The sequence below is a fragment of the Bufo gargarizans genome, chromosome 3 (assembly GCF_014858855.1).
Source record: "Bufo gargarizans isolate SCDJY-AF-19 chromosome 3, ASM1485885v1, whole genome shotgun sequence".
In the NCBI taxonomy this organism is placed as follows: domain Eukaryota; kingdom Metazoa; phylum Chordata; class Amphibia; order Anura; family Bufonidae; genus Bufo; species Bufo gargarizans.
The window spans coordinates 472174314-472199103 of NC_058082.1; the positions used below are offsets into that span (position 1 = coordinate 472174314).

The 24790-nt window shown below is 46.8% G+C and overlaps 1 protein-coding gene across 1 annotated transcript in view; it reads right to left on the reverse strand.

Annotated features, from left to right (window-relative positions):
- Window positions 1-24790, reverse strand: part of PIR (pirin) — a 146090-nt gene that overhangs the window by 109622 nt on the left and 11678 nt on the right. The window lies entirely within an intron of this gene.

Genomic DNA, 24790 nt, shown 5'->3' on the forward strand with positions numbered 1-24790 from the left:
ACTCTGACCCTACTCCTATGAGTTCCTTAAGATGGGTGTCTAGGGACCCTCACTTACATCCTTACAAACAAGTAGAAGCCAACACTACCACAGTGTTGTGTACCAAGGAGGGGGTTCTGAGCCCCGAGGATGTCACGGGTGCAGAATATAGTGGCTGGTATATCCTTAAAGCTACCTTCATAAGGAGGGATAGCCAAGATGGGCTGAGGGTAAGGACATATTTTGACAGACCCATTCCGATAAAGGGCACCCTAAAAGCTTATTGCATGTTAAGAGATTCCCAGATGATTATCACTAGGGAATCCAGTTATGTTCAGGGACATGTGTCCACAGATTACATACGAACCAGTATAATGATGCTAAAGTTAAACTGCAGTAACTCTGGCCAGGTCCTATGGAATGACCAGAGTGGTCCGGTAAAACTGGAAGGCTTTTACCGAGCCACCATTTTAAAAGTACGGACAGATGCCAAGGATCTCAGGTATGCTCAGTTAAGGGGATCTCCATCCATACGGTCTTTTATGATCACCATCATGAGGGACAAGTGTGTTCAGGAGGTGACTGGATATTATTTCATCACCTATGCCCACTGGGAACAAGATACCCATATGGTAACCTTGGACACTAATCCCTGGAGATGGGATTTGGTGTGCAATGGAGTGGATACCCCTACAGTGGATGTATGGATGGACGGTACCCCTATGAATGAGGAATACCGGGGGAGGTATGTGTCTTCCGATTGGAAAGACCCCAGTGGCAGGGATATTAACTTTGACATCAATATAGATGGTTCGTTTAGATGGCCTTTTTGCGAGGCAGTAGATGAAGGGTGCTGGACCTTTACACAATGGGTCTATCTGTCTAAATCCAAACCCGTAGGAAAACTAGTGCTACAGGTTGGAGAAAGTGACCAATGGTATCCGTTCAAAGGTAGAGGGCAAGTTTGTGTAACCGTGGTGAGGATCCCCTATGAAGCAACAGGTCTCCAACCTGTAAAAATGCATTTAGACTCTTGCAACGCCCCTATCCATCAATTGGCAGATCCTATAGCTCCTCAACTGTCATCCCCATGGAAGATCATCACGGGGACAAAATTCGTCCTTTTTACTTGGAGAATTTCCGTAGATGACTTCCGAGTCGACCAATGGGATCACAGATGTGGGGAGTTTGTGAGGAACCAAATTGACATGATAAGAGGTTGGATAGAGGCGGGGCAAGAGGTAAGAAAGGATGATCTCATACACAGGAATCAAAGGAGAAAAAGAGATCTGATAGCCATGGGATTAGGCGGAGGTGCATTGGGAGTGGGCGCCCTGAACACTATGGATATGGAAGTCCTGAGAGGTAAACTTGGGGATGTTGCGCGACACGCCGGAGAAGGATTCGAGACCCAGCTTGATGTAAACCACGTCTTAGAGGGTTTGCAGCATTCGCACATAGATGCCACTACCTCTCTATCTTCTGCTTTACGAGAGAAGTTTAGAAGGTTAGTTGTGGGTCTCTTGGAAGAACAGGATAGAGCTCAGCTCGCTCTGGCGTGTACGCAAGTCCAGAGTGAACTCTCAGGCAACCTTAAACATATTGTATCATCGTTGTACGGCGGCCATTTTCCATTTAACCTCCGCCAACGGGTAAGTCCTCTTATATCTCCTTTTGCAGCCAATCACACCAACTGGTGGGTAGTACAGTGGCACGGCTGTAGGAATCTCACTTGCACTGCGTCATCCTTGGCTCCGGTATCTGGTCATCTTAGACAGGGTTACAGTGCAGTTAACCTAGGGATTGTCATAAATAACCAGACGGTGCTTCATCCACAGCTCCCCTCGGGCGTTCTAACCTATGAGGGAGGCCATCCTTATCTGTTAGACACAGAGGGATGCTGGAAGAAAGAGGATGCCATCCTCTGTCAAGGTGGTCAGGATCGGGTGTTAAGACACCAGTGCTGGAGCACCGAGGGGTCCTGTGAGATGAAGGCCAGCCCAATGCCCTCCTCCCCTAAATACTTGGGGCAAGGGTATTGGTGCTGGTACCAGAGGCAAAATATGTCTTACACCATTTATGGAACTAATTGCACCGAGAGAGGAGAACTCCTCCCTGGAGCGTATTGCACCCTTAGTCCCGTCCTAGGTTTAGATGTCGCAGAGCTACAAGGAAGGACACCAATCACCCCGGAGAAGAGACTCGACATCCGCCCTGACGTTCCGGTGAGACTCCAGAAGATTCCTCTGGGTTTTGGGATAGAGCTCAAACACCTCCTACTAGACTTCAGCCAAGAAAACGAAATACTTCAAAATCTTCAAGAAACTGAGAAACGGGCCACCATCCAACTGACCCACGACAAGAACAAAATAACGGCAATCACTACCGCCTTGGACAAAGACTCCAAAGTTTCCTGGTGGGAAAGCCTGTTCGGCTACAGCCCCAAGGCAACATCCTTCTTTAATCTATTGATACACCCGGTGATAGTTCTTCTGGTTCTGGTAATCATCATGTACACGGGACTGTGTCTAATCTACAGGAGGGTCAAGAGACTTGCGGACCAACTAAACCAGAACCAGACAGAGCTTCATGAAGTCAATCGTAGGAGGCTCAGGACTTAGCTCCAACAAAGTCCTGAAGCCAGAGACTGAATGGACATACTGTTTCCTATGAGGATCGGGATGAAAATCCAAAGGACATTCTGTAACCTCATAGCATTATATATATATATGTGTGTTATAATATAGTAGAGTTTCATATAAGGGTTTGGGATGTATCCTAGGCCACTCTGTAACCGTTATACTGTGTATAGATTCATATTGATGATAAGCCTGTGAGTTCCTTGTGTGCCCGTGGAGGCTCTGGGTGCAATTGTGCGACGGCCATACTACATTATGGTTGAACGCACACTTGCATCCTATAGTCATTTCCCAATGACACGGAAGTCTGTTAACTACCGGCATCTTTGGAGGTGTAGAAAGATAGGCCAGGTTGCTGGAGCCTCTATGGGTACACACTAAATTGAATTAGGCTGTATGGGGAGGGATGGGAACTGTTTGCGTGAGTGGGGAAGAATAGATTCCCTAGGGTCAGGCCCCTCATTACCAAAGCATTTGCCACTTTAACATCGACAATGGTGACTTTTTGTAAGGGTTGGACTGAATGGTGGTAGTGCGGGGTTCCTTCCCGCGGTTAGAATTTAGGTACTATGACATCACCCCGCACCAGAAACTCTGTCCTGCCTTATAAATATCTACGTATCTGTCCATGGGAGAACCTCTCGAACAACTAAGTCTTCAATCAAGATAATTTAAAAGGCCAACCTACAGCCGTCAGTACCCCAGAAGGAGGTGCTACATAAGGGTAAAGTCATTCCAGAATCATTGGGAGTGACTGACACCGAAGGACTGGCACTGACATTGCGGGGGACTGACGCCGGGAAAGCAACACTGGTAAAGAGAAAGAAAAGACCATACACGGTCGCTGAGTGGAGTGATCAAAAGACTGCAAGGGTGAAGCCGTTCCGGAGTTTGGGAGTGGCTGTCACCTGAAGATCATAAGATACCAAGAAAGTTATCCAAGGAGACGAAGATGGTGTATTCGGTGGATGGAGACCTTTTAATGAGAGGCAGGATGGAGATGTTATACACGATGAGTGATGTCTAGGTACCTAAGAGTCAGATTACTTTAGTCCTCCCTGAACTGTCACCAAGGCTACGATTGAGGAGGCAAATGCCTCCCAACCCTTCCCCCAAAATGTTTATTGTCGTATTCCCGACAACAGGGGGATTGTTGAGGGAAATGTCATATTTAAATATATATGTATGTATGCCTTGACATATATACATATATATTAGCCCTTGTCCATGGGCTCGTCCGGGTGGGATCTGTGGATATGCACGGAGATGTATATAGGCCCCTTTTCGGCCTGCATCTCCGTGTATATGTACAGATACAGGTATGGATGGGCTTAATATTTGTGCCCTGTGTATAGCTGTATATTCATGGATGTGCCCCAAACATCAATGAATATACACCTATGTATTTATATAATATATATATATATATATATATATGTATATAGATATATATGTGTATGGATGTGCCCCAAGCATCCATACACATATAGTATCAGACAATATGTGACCCCCCCCCCTCCTCCTGCATCCCTGCAGGGGATGAGAAAGGTCACCAGCTGGCTGGACAATCATGTCCAGCCTCTGGTGACATCAAAAGGCATGGGATCAATAGAGATCCGATGCCTTTTGGTATTTAACTATCCCCAGCTGCTGGGGATAGTTAACATAACAGAGAGAGGGAAACAAACATCCCTCCCTCTGTTATCTGCATACCTCCGGCGCAATAATTATCGCGCCGCGAGGTATGCAGGGGACTACAGGCGGAGGATCAAAGGAATCCTCCGCCTAGAAGCGCGCTCTGGGAGGCGCGGGCCGGCGCGGTGACGTCATATCACCGCGCCGGCCCACGTGTTCGGGCCGACGGCGCACATGCGCGCCGCGGGACGGGCGGCCTCGGGAGCGAGCGCTGCTGGACTTAAATAGTCCAGCAGCGCTACGCTGCAGTAGTCAGGTGGGCCACCCCAGCAGGAGAATCATCCCCGGACAAACGAGCCCCCCCTGGACAACGAGCAAAAGAAACCATAAGTATCAACCCCCCCCTCTATACCACCAACGATAATCCTCCCTCCTATACCCTACCTACACCCCCTATATAATCCTCCCTCCTATACCCTACCTACACCCCCTATATAATCCACCCTCCTATACCCTACCTACCCCCCTATACCACCAACGCTAAACCACCCTCCTATACCCTACCTACCCCCCTATAAACCCTCCTAACCCTATAGACTACCCTACACTCCCTTATTCCCCCCCATACCTTGTTGCCCTCTCTTATACCCCTGGTAACCCTCATTTTCCCTTGACCCAGGTCCTGTTATCCCCGATATTAACGTCCCCTGTTCCCCGGTGTCTTTACCCCCGCAACTGTCCTGCTTACCCCAGCAGCACAGTTTATGTAATAACCCCTGATTCGCCCCCATAGGGATAGTATATAGGCAGGCTTGGGTGGGCGACCGTTAAGGTGTATGAATGTGTATGGTCATTGATACTAGGTAGATCTTGGGGTGGATTTGGGACTGTGTTAGTGTAGTCAGTGCCGTGTTAGTGTATTGTATTAGTGTGTGTATCCATATTATTGTGCATTGTTATAACAATATATATCTATCCATCTGTTTATAGATATATATAGTTATAAACCTATTATTCCTTTATAATTACAAGGAATCGCTGCTGTGGAGGTAGCATATTGTTGGCACTGTATTACTTGTGTATTAATAAATACTGTGTCATTTGTATCTATTGTATAACGTGTGAGTACTAGCGGTAGTCAGTAAGGCGCATGCAGTAAGAGTAGTTGGTGATTAGACTAAGGTAATCAGCTGTAAATTGTTGTTCTTAAGGCATAAATAGGCGGAGTCATCACCCGACGATTACGCCTATTTATGAATATTAATTATTGAGATTTGCATAAATATCAATAATTAATATCCCCTTTAACAAGGTGGAATCATGTTTATATTATGATTGTTTAATAAAGATTATATATTTTTTAAAATCAATGGGACTTGTTGTACTCATTCAGTGAAGTGATTATTACCGGGATTTGGACACTATCCTGCAGAAAGCCTGTGATCATCCGGATCTAACTATCAACGGCCGTAAATTATCTGTGTATCCTGATTACTCCACAGAGGTGCAAAAGCGACGGGCAAAATTTCTAGACATCAAGAAGCGGTTGCGGGCATTACAGATACAATACGCCATGCTTGTTCCCGTCAAACTGAGGATAGTGGCATTGGGAGGAACACATTTCTTTGAGGATCCAGTGTTGGCGCTGCAATGGCATATCCTCCTATGTTACTTTTGTTGTTTTGCATTACTGCTGGGGTGGTGTGCAGCACTACAACACCTATCGTCTCAAAATATCTGGGGCCCAAGCCAAAATTAATATGGCCCAGTTCCCTAAGTAGTCCCCTATCCCCCCACACACCGTATTTTGCTGTACTTGCTATACAGCAGCACATACCTCTAACATCCAGAGCCTCCAGGTGACGTCTCCTCGGATGTAGATCTTCTCTGTCATCATCTTCTCCATTTGGTCCGTACAACTTCTCGCGCCTCGTCTCTGCGTGACACACAGACATCTTCGCTTTCTCACATTTCTATCATTCCCCATCCTGGAGTCTTAACAGTGTTATCCTGCTGCTCGCTGTGCCCCACAATACCCCCAGATACTATCCTGAAGAAAAATTAGTGCCCCCATAGTAATACTGCCCCCTACAGTGCTCCCAACAGTAATAATGCTCCCCAAGAGTGCCCCAATTAGTAGAAGAGCCCTCCAGTATTAATAATACACTCACAGAGCCCGCAGTACAAATAAGGCCCCCTATTGTTCCTACAGTGGTAATAAAGCTCTCTACAGACCCCTCAGTAGTAATAAGGCCCCCTATAGTACTCTTAGTAGAAATAATGCAGATCTATAAGTCCCTCCTATAGAGCCCTCAGTAGTAATAAGAACGCCTATAATGTCCCCTGGATTTGCAGTGCCCCCTGTTGTTATATTCTTCCCTCCACCATACAGTCCAATGTAAATAACATCACACCATCTCTCTTGCCCCCTCCAAAATACAGTCCCATGTAAATAACATCACACCATCTCTCCAGCTCCCTCCAAAATACAGTCCCATGTAAATAACATCACCTCCTCTCCAGCTGCCTTCAACATACAGTCCCAAGTAAATAATATCACCCCCTCCCCAGACGCCTCCAGCATGCATTCCCATGTAAACATCACCCCCTCACCATTTAGTCCCATGTAAATAACATCATTCCGCCCACCAGCCACCTTCAACATACAGTCCCACGAAAATAACATCGCCCCCTGAACATTCAGTCCCATGTAAATAACATCACTCCCTCTCTCAGACCCCTGTAACATTCAGTCCCATGTAAATAACATCACTCCCTCCCACAGCCACCATCAACATACAGTCCCAGGTAAATAACATCACTGCCTCCCACAGCCCCCTTCGACATACAGTCCCATGTAAATAACATCACTCCCACAGATGCCTCCAACATACAGTCCCATATAAATAACATCCCCCTGCCCCAGCCCCCTCCAACATACAGTCCCATGTAAATAACATAATCCCCTACCACAGCCTCCATCAACATACAGTCCCATGTAAATAACATCACTCCCTCCTACAGCCACTATCAACATACAGTCCCATGTAAATAACATGACCCCCTCCCCAGCCACCTCCAACACACAGTTCCATGTAAATAACATCCCTCCCTTCAGCCCTAACATACAGTCCTAGTTAAATAACCACAACTCCCAGCATTGCTCTGCCTCTCCCTTCACTTACCTCTCCTGATGTAGCAGACATCACCTCAGCTTCTTCCCCTCTTCACTGCCGCCCTCTCCTGCACTGGTCACATGATGGTGACATCATCGCAGGTCCTTCTCAACCACTGACTGTTTTACTGGTCACATGACCTGTGATGTCACCACAGGTCCTTCAGCTCTTCCACTGCATTAAATTCAATGGCAATGCAGTTGTATCTAGCAGACAGGCAGGACATTCGGGGCCTGGGACAAAACATCAGGGGCCCAGGCCCCGAATGTTTTAACCTAGCAACGCTCCTGCCTATCGTGCTAGCCCTCTTTGGTTTTGAAAAGGATAGCACCGAAAGGAGCGGGGGGTGTCACAGTGCCTTTATATAGTTACTTCTTCTTATTTTGAACTTATAGGTTCCATGGACTTGTGTACTGTTACAAGTTGGGTATTTAGCACTCGCCCATTGATGGGTGGCACATAACTAATTTTGTATGTTATGTGGGCTGTTAGGGCAGGGGAGGGTGGGATTCTCATTCTGCTCTTAGGATGTTGTGATGGCTATTGGGAGATAGGGGGTTAGGGCAGAACACCACATGGTATTATTACTGCACTTTAGAACACTATGGCGCCTCCAGTGTCGATTATTAGTTGGAATGTCCGAGGGATAGCTGACTCAACCAAGCGGATGAGGATTTTCCGAATCCTGCTGCTTCACACTCCTGCAATATACTGCCTTCAGGGGACTCATATGGCAACAGATAGGGTACACTTAATGCGTAAAAGCTGGAAGGGTTACGCCCTTCATGCTATGTACACTAGTCATTCTAGAGGGGTCAGCATTCTGTGCACAAGAATATCCCATTTAAATGCTTGAGGGTGGAGGTGGATCTGGAGGGTCAGTTTATATGTATGCTGTGCGTTGTACAAGATGCGCAGATGATACTAGCCAATATATATATTCCCTCACCGTATACCAGTGTGCCTCTCAATAAGGTGCTGGCATTTATTGCTCAATATTCAGAGGTGCCCTGTCTGATGGTGGGAGACTTTAATAATGTGATTAGTACCTCCTTGGACAGACATGGAGTAGCGGCAGTGGGGTCGGCGTTGGGGCTCACCTCATTTGGGCTCTTAGTAGCTGAATCGGGTTTAAAGGGGTTCTGCACTTGAATGGAGCTTAGCCCCGCCCAGGCCAGTGATACTAGTCATGATGTCACTGGGCCTGAGGTAAACAGCGAGAAGGCCGCAGCGCTACTGCCAGCGCCTCTGCCTTCTCAAACAGCTAATTGGTAGGGGTCCTGGGTGTCGAACCCCCGACGATCAGATGCTGATGATCTATCCCGAGGATAGATCACCAGTTTAAAAAAACTGCAGAACACCTTTAATAAGTATCTGGAGGGCTATGCATGGTGACAAACGCCAGTACTCCTGTTGTTCCTCTACGTATTCTTCCTTGTCCCGCATTGACCTTGCCTTGTCCAATCGGTGCTTCCTACCTATGGTGCGGACCGTGGAATACTTACCTAGGTCCCTGTCGGACCATACTCCTATGAGCTTGAGATTGTCGGTGGGAGAGCAAGGGCCTCGTGGTCTATCAGTATGGCGGCTGCATCCTCTTTGAATAAAGGTGGTGTGGGGCGAGGGTCTGGTGGAGTTCTAACAAAACAAAAAGCGAACTGCCTCACCCCATACGGTGTGGGATGCCATGAAGGCTTATCTCAGAGGGCTGTATATAGGAGCCATACATAAAGTGAAGCTGCAGTCCAGAGAGAAAGACTGTGATTCTCGCGCTCCAGCGGTAATTGTGTGAGGCAGAAGAGGCCTTTGTTCAGCTCCCCTTGTCTGACAATGGAGGTAGGTTAAAGGAGGCTCAAAATGACTGGAACAATCACTTCCTTGAAATGGCAAATAGGAAGCGTCAGTTCTATCGGCAGCAACACTTTGAAGAGGAAGAACGGGTGGATCATATGCTTGCTATGGTGGTAAGGGCGCAGCAGGAATCGAACTATATAACCTCGCTCTGGACAGAGTCAGGCATGGTGGGATCTAATCAGAAGGGTGTCTTGACAGTCCTAGCAGATTTCTGCTCCTCACTATACACTTCTACAGATTTCTCCTCTGACGCAGAGATAACTGGATTTTTGACTAAGGCGTTGCTCCCCACTCTATCAACAGAAAGCAGAGATATGCTGGATGCCCCTATTACTATTGAAGAGGTAGAATTGGCAATACAAGGGATGGCTAATGATAAGGCTCCAGGGTTGGATGGGTTGCCAACAGAGATTTACAAAACAAATATGGAATTCTCTGTCCACCCATCTCTTTGATGTGTTTAACTATTCTCTGGAGGTGGGCTCTCTGCCACCATTAATGCAGAAGGCGCTGACAGTGGTCCTCCCTAAGCTGGGGAAAAATCCTCAGTTGGCGGACTCTTATAGGCCTATCTCTCTTCTAACAACTGATATCAAGATATTGGCCAAAATACTCCTATCTTTTATCCATGAAGACCAAATGGGCTACATGCCTGGCAAATCTACTTCCATAAATGTTAGGCGGGTATTTATGAGTTTGCAGGTACTGTCATATAATGTGGGGGACAGGGCAATCCTATCACTAGACGCCACTAAGGAGTTTGATACTGTGGAATGGAGGCGCTTGTGGCAAGTGATGGGGTCCTTTTGGCTTTGGAGATCGCTTTGTATCCTGGGTTAAGGTTCTTTATTCCAGACCCTCGGCCCGAGTAAGAGCAAATGGAGGGATTTTAAGATGTTTTTTTCTGGAAAGGGCAACAAGACAAGGATGCCCCCTGTCTCCTGTGTTATTTGCCATAGCCATAGAGCCTTTGGCTGCGTATATCAGATGCTCCAAGAGTGTACAGGGGTTTATATATGGGGGGCTGGAGAGTAAGACAGCACTGTATGTAGATGATACCTTGATTTTTTTGGGGGGATACAGTGACTTCCTTGAATGCAAAGTGCGGTAATTTACCTACTGGCGGGCACAACTAAACTGCCACACCTTACCTGTTATTACCCTAAAAACAAGAATAACTGTATGGATGCGTGGCGCGGGCTAGCCTGCGGTGCAGCACAACAGCTTACAATGCTCTACAGGATCCCCCCTCCCATAACTGGTCCTGTAGCACGTGCCTGAGTATTCCTCCTGAGCAAAATGCCAGCCTGGCTTTAGTTTGTAGGAAGTTTATCAGCTCTCTAGTGTGAAATGTAACTTTAAATTGTGGAGTCCTTGCAATGAACAATAGCAACACTTGTTGCCTGACACAAACAAAGACCCTAACTAACCAACTACAGGCCTGGTCTCAGTCTCTAGGCGCCAACACTGTAATGGGGTGCGTGCACGATCTTACCGACCCGGGTCTGCTCTGTATCTACTGGTGACTTTGAACCAAACAAAAGCCTCTCCAACAAGCATGTGGTACTGCAGTGTATGTCGCTTTGCTCCTCAGCTCTCATCAGCGTTCCTGAAAGCAATCCTAGTTCCTCTGGACAGGATCAGGGTCTTGGACACAATCAGCTTCCTTAGCTGCAGCTCTGGTCACTGAGGTATGCTCCCACAATTGGATGCCGTCGGATCCCCTGCTCGCACAGTTGCTCAGTCTCAGCTCCCTCTAAGATGGCTGCTCCCTTTCTCTTTCTCTCCAGGCTGTAAAGTTTGGGTCCGTACCGAACATTGCGAGTTTGGGTACCTGGACCCGAACCCGAACTTTGCCATAAAAGTTTGCATTCGAGTTCGATGTTCGGGCATTTAATAAAGCTTTTGAAAGGCTGCAGGGCAGCCAATCAACAAGCTTTTAAGCTGTGTGCCCTTAGAAGCCATCACAGCCATGCCTAGTAATGGCATGGCTGTGATTGGCCGGTGCATCATGTGACCCAGCCTCTATACAAGCTGAATCATGTGTAGCACTGCCTATCAGTTCTGAGTAGTGCAGGGACAGGAAGCCGGCAGCTGAAGCGAGGGAGAGTGTTAGGAATCTGGTTATTTGTGGGTAACCTATAATGATTTTTTTGTGGGTGCAATACACCAGCTTTGCACCCCTGACACAGATATATATATATATATAATAATAAATCTGGCTGTTAATTCTGTCGATGACTTATAGTGATTTTTTGTGGGTGCAATGCACCATCTTTGTACCCCTGACACAAAAATATAATAGTTAATCCGTCTGTTAGATCGATGGGTGAGATATACCCATTTTTGGTGTGAGGTACACCTGCACTGCATATGTGACAGGGAAATTAATATAGTTAATCCATCTGTTAGTTTGGTGGGTGCCATATACCCATTTTTGGTGTGAGGTACACCTGCACTGCATACGTGACAGGGGAATTAATATAGTTAATCTGTCTGTTAGTTTGGTGGGTGACCTAAAAAAATAAGGACAGCATCAAATAAGAGATGGCCTAGTCATGGTGCTGCTGGTGCTGGTAAAGCTTCTGTTGCAGGGAGAGGACGTGGTCGATCTGTGCCAGCTACACGCCCAAATGAAACACATTCTTTAGGAGCACGTAGGCGACAGGACGTTCAGCATCATTTTGTTGGCCCGAATACCGGTGTACAAATGGTGAGGATAGAAAAAGTAGAGGTGGTAGTAGATTGGATGGCTGACAGTGCCTCCAGTTCCTTCACATTGTCTCCCACCCGATCCCCTGCTGAAACCCCAGAGTTGGCACCTGCAGCCCATGGGCATCTGTCTTTCACCTCACCCTCTTGCAAATCAGCCAAACAGTCTGAGCCCCAAGTCATGCAGCAGTCTCTTATGCTTTTTGATGACTCTGCTGGCAGGGTTTCCGTGGGCCATCCACCTAGCCCTGCTCCAGAAGTGGAAAAGATTGAGTGCACTGATTCCCAACCACTTATGTTTCAGGATGTGGACATGGGAGGACCACCGCAGCATGTCTCTGATGATGATGACGAAACATAGATGCCAACTGCTGTGGCTTTCTGCCATGTGCAAACCGGCAAAGAAGGGCAGGGGTGAAGAGTGGGTGGAAGATGAAGTGGCGGATGATGATGTCCTAGACCCTACATGGAATCAAGGTCATGCGAGTGACGTGTGCAGTTCAGAGGAAGAGGTGGTGGTCACACAGTGCCAGCCGCACAGCAAAAGAGGGAGCAGGGTGTAAAACCAGAGTGGCCGTCCCTTAGCCAGTATGCCTGCTACTGCCCACTGCACCCAGGGACTGAGCACACCAAAGCCAGCTCCAAGGAGTTCCCTGGCGTGGCAGTTCTTCAGACAATATGCTGATAACAAGAAGAGAGTGGTTTGCACACTGTGCAAACAGAGCCTGAAGTGAGGCATACATTTTCTAACCGAATCCAGCAGTTAGGTAAATAAAGTCTCTGGGTTAATCAACACAAATCTAGGTCCAGCAAATCATATAACCCTTAAAATTCATATATTTAATTTCAATCCTTTAAATTCGAAAAGTCAATAAACAAAAAGGACGGTAATCACTGAGGGTCCACTCAGATAAGTCCACAGTAAGCACCTCTTGAGGTACCAGGGGGTATAGGGAAACTGTCGCTGTTGTCTCTCCCTGGTCTGCTGTCTGCTGTCCCTGGTCTGTTCCTCAGCCCAGGGACGACCCCTGATGATGGTCCTCGAACCTGGGCTATTCTAGTCCTCACACAGCCCTAGCAGGGTGGTATTAGAGGGTCAGAAAATATGTAGTATCCTAAATAGGTGCTTAAAGATGGACAGATAATGTACATACAAAAAAACAACAACACATACACCCTACCCTATCATATAGGGCCTATTGGTGGGCTGTGTATACTCCTCTAGTGCTGAGATGATACAGCTGCCTAGGTACACAGTACACCATCAGATATACGTCATTCATAATACCCCGACGCGTTTCCCTCACTTTGTGGGATCATCAGGGGATCAGTTGAGTTTGGGTGCCGGATATCAATATGGATAGTGAGATATCCTTTGTTATATATATGATACCCAGAAGATAGTCAAGGGGACCATTTGCTAGGGCCTGGAGGGGATCTCAATCACTTGGACTCAGTACAGGCAGTTTGGTAGAAACACCAGGACCATTGTATAGTGTATCCAGAGTTTATTGCAGGCATCTGTGGAAGAAAGATATATGGTAGAGGACAAATCATATCCCATACAGAGCCTCCACCAATGCCCAAGATAGTAGAATAGAACTCACAGTCTCTGCACATTCATTTCAAACCTTGTAGGTCCAATGTGTAACGATCTAGGTCCAGGCTCTGAGTCCAGTAGCTGGAAGCAGCAATGCACAAGCAGAGATAGATAAGAGGCAGCAAGCAGATGGAAGTCAGGACGGCCACTGGACGTCTGAGGACCTCGTTTGTGAGGAAAGCTGTGATGGAATTCCTTTGTTAGCCTGGGGGCGTGCACATTTTCTTCGGGTTCCCAAGAATTTTCCTCTGGACCATATCCTTGCCATTTAACAAGATATTGAAGCTTGTTCCTATGAATACGAGAATCCAGAATACGCTCCACAATAAATTCCTCTTCACTCTGTATATCAACTGGTGGTGGGGGTGGCAGAATTCTTCCAGGAAATGGGTTTTCACAAAAGGCCTTGAGCAGGGAGACATGGAAGACAGGATGAATCCTCATACCGTTAGGGAGTTGCAGCCGGAAAGTTACTGGATTCATCCGAGTGGTAATTGGAAAAGGTCCCAAATACTTTTGTCCCAATTTAGAGGAAGGAACATGTGTCTTCAAATGCCGAGTAGACAGCCAGACTTTGTCACCAGTTTGAAAAGAAGGGGCTGCTCTGCGATGTCTATCAGCAGTCTTTTTGTATCGTTCCTGAGCTTCCCGTAAAGTCTTAATCAACTTTTACTGAACTTCCTGGTATAGGTGTTGAGACTGGCAGGTTAGGGGTAAAAACTGGATGATAACCAGAGTTCAAGAAAAATGGGGTCTGGGCAGTGGAGCCATGCTTAGAGTTATTATAAGCAAACTCGGCAGTGGGGAGGTAATCCATCCAATCATCTTGAAGGTAACTGACGAAACACCGCAAGTATTGTTTCTTTCTGTCTGACCGTTAGTCTGGGGATGAAAAGCAGAAGACAGATTGATAGAAACATCTAGAGCTTTACAGAAGTTCCTCCAAAATCCCGAGGTAAACTGAACCCCCCTGTCAGACACCACATTATCTGGAATTCCGTACAATCGAAATATTACGCAAACCATCAGATTAGAAGTCTGTTCCGCTGTGGGTACACCTCTGGCTGGGATAAAGTGAGCCATATTGGTGAGACGGTCCACTACTACTAAAATAGTGGTCATATTTTGTGAAGGCAGTAGATCCACCACGAAATCCATGGAAATGGACCCCCAAGGTCGTGATGGAACTGGGAGTGGCTATAATAATCCCAGAGGAGCAGATCGGGGAGTCTTGTTTCTGGCACAGGTCAGACAAGAGGCAACATATTTCTTCACATCTTTTTTATAACTAGGCCACCAGAAGGATCGGGATAAAAGATCTTCAGTCTTCGTAGCCCCAAAATGCCCTTCCAGTTTAGAATCATGTACTAGTCTAAGTACTTCAGCTCTAACACATTCGGGAACATATATGCAATTAGAATGCATCCATAATTCATTCTGAAAAGTTAGACTAATATCCGTTGATGGATTACAAAGGAGTGGGTCACTACTGTAACCATCTTTAAGAAGTGTTAGGAACTCTTTGGGTGTAGTAGCCCCCAGGAAGTTCTTTTGAGGTAAAATGGTACAGTCTGGCTGGTTTTCTTCAAAGGGATTGGACAAAGTTCTAGATAGGGCATCAGCCTTGCAATTCCTTGATCCAGGTCTGTAAGAGATCACGAAGTTGAACCTGGTAAAAAACAAAGCCCAGCATGCTTGTCGAGATGATAGCCTCTTAGCGGAACAGAGAAATTCAAAATTCTTGTGATCAGTTAGTACCGTCACAGGATGATTGGCCCCTTCCAGAAGGTGTCTCCATTCGGAAAATGCATCTTTGATAGCCAGCAGTTCTTTATTGCCAACATCGTAATTCTTTTCAGCAGCAGACATTAGATGAGAATGATAGGCACAAGGATGAAGCTGCATCTTATCTCCAGTCCTCTGAGAAAGAATTGCTCCCACAGCGTAATCTGAGGCATCTACTTCTACAATAAAAGGTAGTGTGGGATCCGGATGTACCAGGATGGGTGCAGAAGTAAAAAGGGTTTTTAATTTGGAGAACGCAGCCTGTGCTTCAGGTGGGTTCGCCTTTCTTTGTCAACTGAGTGATTGGTGCAATGACTTTAGAGAAATCTCTAATAAATCTCCTGTAGAAGTTTGCAAATCCCACAAATCTTTGAACCTCTTTAATATTAGTTGGTGTGGGCCACTCTACTACTGCTTTAATGTTGGCAGGGTCCATACTCAGCCCTTCTGGAGAAATTATGTAGCCTAAAAACGGAATTTGGATTTGTTCAAACTCACATTTCTCTAATTTGATGTACAGTTTGTTGTCTCTCAGTTGTTCAAACACTGTACAAACATGTTTGCAGTGTTCTTTTACATCATCTGAAAAGATCAGGATATCGTCCAAATAAACAAAGACAAAAACGTCCAATAGATCTCTAAAGACATAATTTATGAAATGCTGGAAGGTAGCAGGAGCATTGCACAGGCCAAAGGGCATAACCAGGTATTCATAATGTCCATATCTGTTCTGAAGGCGGTTTTCCATTCATCACCCTCACGGACACGGATGAGGTTGTAAGCTCATCTTAGATCTAATTTAGTAAATATTTTAGCTGATCGAAGTCTTTCAAGCAGCTCAGGGATTAAGGGAAGTGGATAACGATTCTTAACTGTAATCTTGTTCAGTTCCCTATAGTCGATGCATGGTCGCAGGCTATGGTCTTTCTTTTCAACGAAGAACAGTGCGGCCCCTGCTGGAGATGTTGAGGGCCTGATGAACCCTTTTTGTTGGTTTTCATTGATGTACTCCTTAGTAACCCGCAATTCCGGTTCTGAGAGAGAATAAATACGACCAAAAGGTATTTCTGCCCCAGGTAGCAATTCTATGGGACAGTCATAAGGGCGACGTGGAGGCAATTGATCAGCATTCTTTTTATCGCAGACATCTTGAAATTGCCTGTATTGTGGAGGCAAATTAGCAAATGGCATAGGAGCTGCTTCCTCAACTTGAGCTTTCTGGGTGACAGACTGACTCCATAGATAATGTTTGTTGCAAAAGTCCGAAATGAATGTTATAGTGAATGCCCCCCAGTTGATAGAAGGGTTGTGGGCAGCAAACCAAAGAAAGCCCAGAATGACAGGAAACTTTGGTGACGCCATTAGCTGAAAACTGATGGTCTCCTGGTGATCGGATTTAATGTGAAGTTCAAAAGGAACAGTCTCATGTGTCACCGGCCCAGATGATAAAGGTGAGCCATCGACAGTCTCCATCTCAACCGGTGCCATCTTGTTAATCAGTTTTATATTGTGATTATGAGCAAATTCAATGTCCATAATTTATCCACCAGCTCCAGAGTCTAACATGGCAGAACAAGTAATGTCACGTCCTTGCAGCAGGATACGGATAGGAATGACAAAATTAGAGGATTGAGAGCAAACTTTATTTCCATCGGGAATTACTGGTGAGACAGTCTGAGCGACTGAGTTTATTTGTTCGGACACTTTTAGATCAGTGGCAGCAATAATTCTCTTTAATGTATTAGGGCAGTTGACTGCGTAATGTCCAGAATCCCCGCAATAAAGGCAAAGGTTCTCAGCACGCCGTCTCTTTCTCTTGAATAGAGAGAGATTTCCTGATTGTGTCTATCTGCATAGGTTCAGGTGTGTCAAAAAAACTCCTCTGTACAGGTGGACTAACAGAGAAACGCCCCCCACTATTATTACCAAGCTGTCGAAGTCTCTCTTTCCTTCTTTCGGTGAGTCTTTGATCAATACGGATACATGGCTGGATGAAGGCCTCCAGATCATTAGGGGTGTCCACTCTGGAAAGCTCATCTTTCACCTGTTCAGACAGACCATGACGAAATTGGCTCTTTTGCGCTGCTGGGTTCCATGTAGTGTCAGCCACCCAACGGCGAAACTCGGCAGTATATTTGAGCGTTTCCCCTGACGCAAGTTGTGCAGCTTGGCTTCAGTGGTAGCGCAGCGGTTAGGATCATCAAACACTTGTTTCATAGCAGTTATAAACTCATCAAAATTGTTTAGGATGTCACTGTCCTGTTCCACATGAGGGGAGGCCTAAGCTAGGGCTTCATCAGTCAGGAGGTGGATAATAAACTGTATCTTTTTCCGTCCAGAAAGAAACGCAGTGGATTGCATTTGGAAATAGATCCGGCACTGATTAAGGAAACCTCTGTATTGCCTGCGATCCCCATTGAATTTTTGCGGTAAAGGCATGCGTGCGCTAGAGTCTGTAGCGATGATATCCCGGGAGCGCAAGTCGAGTATTTGCCTCTGCAAATCCTTGATCTCATCTTGTTGTTCTTTCACCATGTTGTGTTGACCTGCGAACCTGTCTTGATAAGTGACACCAAACTTTTGCAGCTCAGCAATTTGCTGCACAAGAGGGGACACGGCAGCTGCGACAGCGGACTCCATGTTTAGGCCAGATTATTCTGTAACGATCTGGGTTCAGGCTCGGAGTCCAGTAGCTGGAAGCAGCAATGCACAAGCAGAGATAGATGAGAGGCAGCAAGCAGATGGAAGTCAGGACACGCGTCGGTCTATAGCCGGGGATGTCAGATAAGTGAAGGAGCACGAGCAAGCGTCGTAGGATGATACAAGCCACGGGTCGGTACACGGATGATAACGTCGATTTCACAGGAAGCAGCGAGGAGCAAGATATTGGTAGAGAGCACAATAATCTGGCAATGAAACAGAGTTCAGAATTCAGCAATGAACTGGGAAGCAATGTATCTAGTACAAGAGATCCGACAAGGTAACAAGTCAGGGGTGAAGGTGGCTCAGCAGACAGAGCGCAGCCGGGCACTGAAGCATTACTGGGTTCAAATCCTGACACAATGGTTAATGAGTGGCTTCAATGAGCATAGATGACCCATACTGCAGAGAATAGATGTTCCTAATCAACAGTCACGGTCATGTTAGTAAAGACAAAAGGAAAGTGAATTAATGAGAGACTGACATTTTCTTGTTTTCTTAGACTGACACAGTTTATGAATTGGTGCCTTTTTCTGGAATGCCCTTTGTCATATATTGTCAGGCCCGATGTAATTTTGAATACCTTTTAACTGGCCAGATGGGGGAAGCATCTGAATTTGAGTATTATTATAACCAATGAATATTACGTTTTTGTTGGCTAATATAAACATCCTTTATATGATATCTAGGCTGTTTTAGATGGTATGTGGTGAAAGGCTCCAGAAATCACCACATCTTATAAATATATTTTAATATCTTTCCCACCCTGTATCCTGCCATGTTGGGTTAATTGCGATTAGACTAAAGGTCTGACCTGTATAAGGAGATTGGCGAACATACGGATGGGGAGTACTATGTACTCCGCTATATGGATTAGATGGAATAGAAATCTTTTCGATTCAATCATGTGACTGCGTTCCAGTGCGTTCCACTGGCCTGAAATGAACACATCCAAGCACCGGAAGTGACGGAACTGCAGAAATGACGTAGTAGCGTCTCATTGACACCTGGTGGGAAATTTTTATGTGGTGAGTATATAAATAGGGGGCACCTAGTGAATACAGGTATGGGCTGAATGAGGAACTTGGGACGATCGGATCCTGAGACGGACAACAGACTGTAAGTTGGGAAATTAACTTCCCTTTTGTCTTTAGTAACATGACCGTGACTGTTGATTATGAACATCTATTCTCTGCAGTATGGGTCATCTATGCTCATTGAAGCCACTCATTAACCATTGGACCTATGAGGTTTGAAATGAATGTGCAGAGACTGTGAGTTCTATTCTACTATCTTGGGCATTGGTGGAGGCTCTGCATGGGATATGATTTGTCCTCTACCATATATCTTTCTTCCATAGATGCCTGCAATGAACGCCGGATACACTATACAATGGTCCTGGTGTTTCTACCAAACTGTCTGTACTGAGTCCAAGTGATTGAGATCCCCTCCAGCCACTAACAAATGGTCCCCTTGACTATCTTCTGGGTATCATATATATAATAACGGATATCTCACTATCCATATTGATATCCGGCACCCACACTCTACTGATCCCCTGATGATCCCACAAAGTGGGGGAAACGCATCTGGGTATTATGAATGACGAATATCTGTATATCTGATGGTGTACTGTGTACCTAGGCAGCTGTATAATCTCAGCACTAGGGGTGTATACACAGCCCACCAATAGGCCCTATATGATAGGGTAGGGTGTATGTGTTGTTGTTTTTTGTATGTACATTATCTGTCCATCTTTAAGCACCTATTTAGGTTACTACATATTTTCTGACCTTCTAATACCACCCTGCTAGGGCTGTGTGAGGACTAGAATAACCCAGGATCGAGGACAGGGAGTCCCCACCACAGGGGTCGTCCCTGGGCTGAGGAACAGACCAACGAGAGACAACAGGGACAGTTTCCCTATATCCCCTGGTACCTCAAGAGGTGCTTACTGTGGACTTATCTGAGTGGACCCTCAGTGATTACCGTCCTTTTTGTTTATTGACTTTTCGTTTTTAAAGGATTGAAATTAAATATATACATTTTAAGGGTTATATGATTTGCTGGACCTAGATACATTTTCTAAACCTGAGCACCACCTGCATGACCAGGCATCTAAATGCAAATCACGAGCTGCAGTGGAGTAAACACCTCAAAAACCACAAAAGATCTCAGGCTCCTCCTGCTCCCTCTTCTGCTGTGGTGTTGGCCACTTCCTTCCCCTCTGGAGTGACAGTGGCACCTGCTACCTCGCAAACAGAGGATGTGGCAGCAACACCACCATCTCCACCACCATCACCAACCATCTCCACACTGTTCCATGGAAGTGTTCAGCTGTCCATCCCCCAAACACTGGAGAGAAAGAGGAAGTACCCCCCTACCCATCCGCGTTCCCTGGCCCTGAATGCCAGCATTTCAAAATTCCTGGCCTTTGAAATGCTGTCATTCCGTCTGGTGGAGACAGACACTTTTAAATATGTTATGGCGGTGGCTGTCTCACAGTACGTGGTTCCCAGTCGCCACTAATTTTCCAGGCGTCTAGACGAGCCATCCCTGCCCTGCACAACCAAGTGGTGGACAAAAATAAGGTGCGCAACGCCTTCTTTGGCAAGGTCAACATAACTAACGATATGTGGACCAGTAAGCACGGGCAGGGACATTATATCTCCCTAACTGCACACTGGGTAAATGCAGTGGCGGCTGGGCCTGAGGCAGATAGCAGTTTGGCACATGTCCTACCGCCACAGAGGATTGCAGGACATTTCTCGTTGCCTCCTGTTGCCTCCTCCTCCTACTCCGCTTCCTCCTCTACCGCCTCCTCATCTGGTCAGCATGACACCTTCACCAACAACTTCAGCACAGCCAGGGGGAAATGATAGCAGGCTGTTTTGAAACTCATCTGTTGGGGGAAAAAACCCACACCGCGCAGGAGCTGTGGATGGGCATGGAACAACAGACTGATGAGTAGTTGGTGCAGCTGAGCCTCAAGCCTGGCCTGGTGGTGTGCGTTAATGGGTGAAATCTCAACATCTCTGGGGCTAGCCGGTTTTATGCATATCCCTTGCCTGGTGCATGTTCTGAATTTGGTGGTGCAGAGGTTCCTGAAAAAGTACCCCGATATGTCAGAGCTGCTGCAGAAAGTGCGGTCCGTCTGTGCTCGCTTTCGGCGTTCTCACCCTGCTGTTGCTCGCTTGTCTGCACTGCAGCGTAACTTCAGCCTTCCCGCTCACCGCCTCATATGCGACATACCCACAAGTTGGAACTCCTTGCTGGAGAGACTGTGCGAGTAGTGGAGTTTCAGCTGCAGCACGCACCGGTGAGTCGCTCTGAGGAACAGCACCACTGCACCACCAACGAGTGGGCCCCCATGCGGGACGCGTGTGCCGTGTTGCGCTGTTTCAAGTACTCCACCAACAGGGCCAGGGCCGATGACACAGTCCTCAGAGTTACTATCCCACTTCTATGTCTCCTTGAAAATACACTTCGGGCGATGATGGAAGGGCATGTGGCACAAGAAGAAGAGGAAGAGGGATCATTTCCATGGTTATCTTATCAGGCCAGTCACAAGTGACTCGGAGGGTGGGTTCCTGCACCAACAGAGGCCAGGTACACAACTGTCCAGCCAGGGCACAGTTCTGTAGGATAAGGAGGATGATGATGAGGAGGAACTGTGTTCACAGCAGGGTGGCACCCAAAGCAGCTTATGGGCATCAATGGAGCGTGGTTGGGGGGATACAGAAGACACAGACGATACACCTCCCACAGAGGACAGCTTGTCGTTGCCTCTGGGCAGCCTGGCACACATGAGTGACTACGTGCTGCAGTGCCTGCGCAACGACCGCTAAGTTGCCCACATTCTAACCAGTGCTGATTACTGGGTGGCCACCCTGCTGGATCCCCACTACAAAGCCAATGTGATGTCCTTAATTCTGTTACTGGAGCATGATCAGAAGATGCGCAAGTACAAGCGCACGCTGATAGACGCGCGCTAATGGCATTCACACCTGACAGCGGGGGCTCAGTGGAAGCAAAAGGCGAAGGTAGAGGAGGAGGAAGAAGTCAACAACGCAGCTGGGGTACCGCCAGCACCTCAGAAGGGAGGGTTAGCATGGCCGAAACGTGGAAAAGTTTTGTCAGCACGCCACAACAACCAGCACCACCAGCTTATACGGAACGTTTTTACAGGAGGCAGCATTTCATCAACATGGTGGAGCAGTATTTGTGCACACGCCTACATGTACTGACTGATGGGTCTGCCCCAATCAACTTCTGGGTCTCCAAATTGGATTGCCCTTTATTCCTTGGAGGTGCTGGTGTCACAGGGTGCCAACGGCGCATTCGGTCTCCCATCAGTCGCAGACCTGCGGCTTAGCTTCAGGAGCAAGGATCTGTGTTTGGCCTCGTTCCCAGGGCGATTTGCTAGCTGGGAGGCTCCTTGCTCCTAGGTCTGCCTTGAGCTGATCACTCAGTGCTCGACTTGTCTGTCTGTAGGTCATGTGTCACTGGTCATGTCACATGACCCTCAGACCCCACTATAAATACAGGCAGCCTGCTGGCCACAGGTTGCCTGTTAATTCTAGGTTCCTGGCTATTTGTTGGACTACTGAATACTCGCCTGATCCTGTTCCCTGATGATCCTTTGCTGGCGCCTCCTGTACTGCGCATCCCTTCTGGTATTGTGACCGCGGCTCCCACCTGACTACTCTTTGTGGACTCCTCTGGTACTTCTCTACTCTCTTGGTATTTGACCCCGGCTTTTCCTGACTATTCTCTGCTCATTCCTTAGTACTACGTAGCTCTCTAGGTATTGACCCGGTCCGTTCATGTTCCGTTATTTGTCTTGTCTGTCTTCCCAGCACGTATCCTAAGTTAGCGACTGCCGCCAGTTGTCCCCTGTCATTAGGACTTGCGAGGCAAGTAGGCAGGGCCAGGGGTGAGGGTGGAGCGCATTGGTCACTATCCTCCCCCCTGTGTGTAGTGTACGTGACCGTCACAGCTGGCCTGCCCTGCAGCCAGTGTATTGTCCGAACGTGTGTTTAGCATGCCAGGGGGGGTGATTACAGACAAGTGCAGCTGCCTGTCCACAGCCAACGTAGACAAGCTCACGTTCATTAAAATGAACCAGGCATCTATCCCATAGGACTTGTCCGTACCTTGTGCTGAGTAGCCAAGTATACCGGCCGCACCCAGCCATTGTTATACTCCAGAGCACTTTCTCTTTGCATTCTCTTTTCTATTTCCCAATGTTTTGGGGTCTTCCCAAATTTATTAAAAATAAAGGAAAAAAATTAAAATAAACAAACAACAAAACAGTGTAGGCTACCTCCTCCTCCACCGCCACTTCCACCTACACCGCCACGTCCACCACCACGTCCACCACCTCCTCAACCTCCTACTCCACTTTGACCTCCCTCTGTTATTTAAAGTAATTTCCCTATCCACATTTGTTTGAAGGGCAACTGTCCTGCTCTTACCCCCATTTTGCTTCCTTTTTGCAGCCCTCTAGCCATTACTATAACTATTTTACAGTCCTTTTAGTGCACCAAAGTTCAGGTCCCCATTGACTTCAATGGGATTTGGTTTTGGGTCAAGTTCGGGTCCCAAACCTGAACTTTGACCTGAAGTTTGGTCGAACCTGGCGAACCTAAACATCCACGGGTCCGCTCAGTTTGATAAATCACCCTATATGTTCCTAGGGTCTCCATAGGAATTTATGTGTGGCAGCCTCAGATCATTCAGGAAGACCAATGCTGCCGCACTCCCCGCTGGTGGGAGCCTGTGCATGCCCGGAAGCACACACTTCTGGGTTTTTGCACTTCTAGATGCCATGGTCAAAAGTGAGGGGTTAAATGTCAATCACATACATTAGCCTGAGGTGTCTGCTGTTTAAAACTGCAGGTACTAAGCGGTTATGGTGCCTGCTGCGCTTGTGAGTGGATGCCATCTTTACAGACCCAGCCTGTGCTGGGTGGGAAGGGGTTGCAACATTATCAGTTTAACGTACAAAAAAAGTATGTCATATATGTTATATAAAAAGTATATGGATGCCTCAGACTGATGCCATACAGTTGCATCCGTCACCAGAGAGTTCCATTGTAAAAAAAAAACGTACACGTTAACATATACCTATTTTACCATACTCTACAGGATGGAAAAACGTGGTTTGCTACGCTTTTGGATGCTTTTTTTTTTAACAACATAAACGTTAAACGTATGTGAACTACACCAGTTTTCCTTTACACCACTTTTGATAAAGCTCCCTTTTTTTTTGCAAAACTTCGACCTTTCACAGTTCTTGTTCTAGGGCAATCGCTACAATCTCTATATAGAAATCTCCATGCTCATGAAAATTACTTAGAGGAATTAGGAATAATAGTAGTAATGCAAAGGCATCAGCTATTCTGAATTCACTAAATTGCCTTTGCATGTTGTTCCATTGGCCTACTTTCATAGATGCTGTACCTGGGTGGTGTACCCTTGTTCACTTTGGGGGGGCCCCTTCTAGAGATAGGTGCGGGTCCCACCTCTGGTACCTGCACCTAGCTGACATTGGTGGCAGATCAGTAGGATATGCCACCAATGTGTAAGATGGGCCAACCCCCTTTAATGTAAGAAATGAAGTTCAGACATCACATAGTACATGACAACCTCTTTCGAACAAAGCTAGAACCAGTCCTGTACCTCACATGGATCCAGAGATCTCCTCA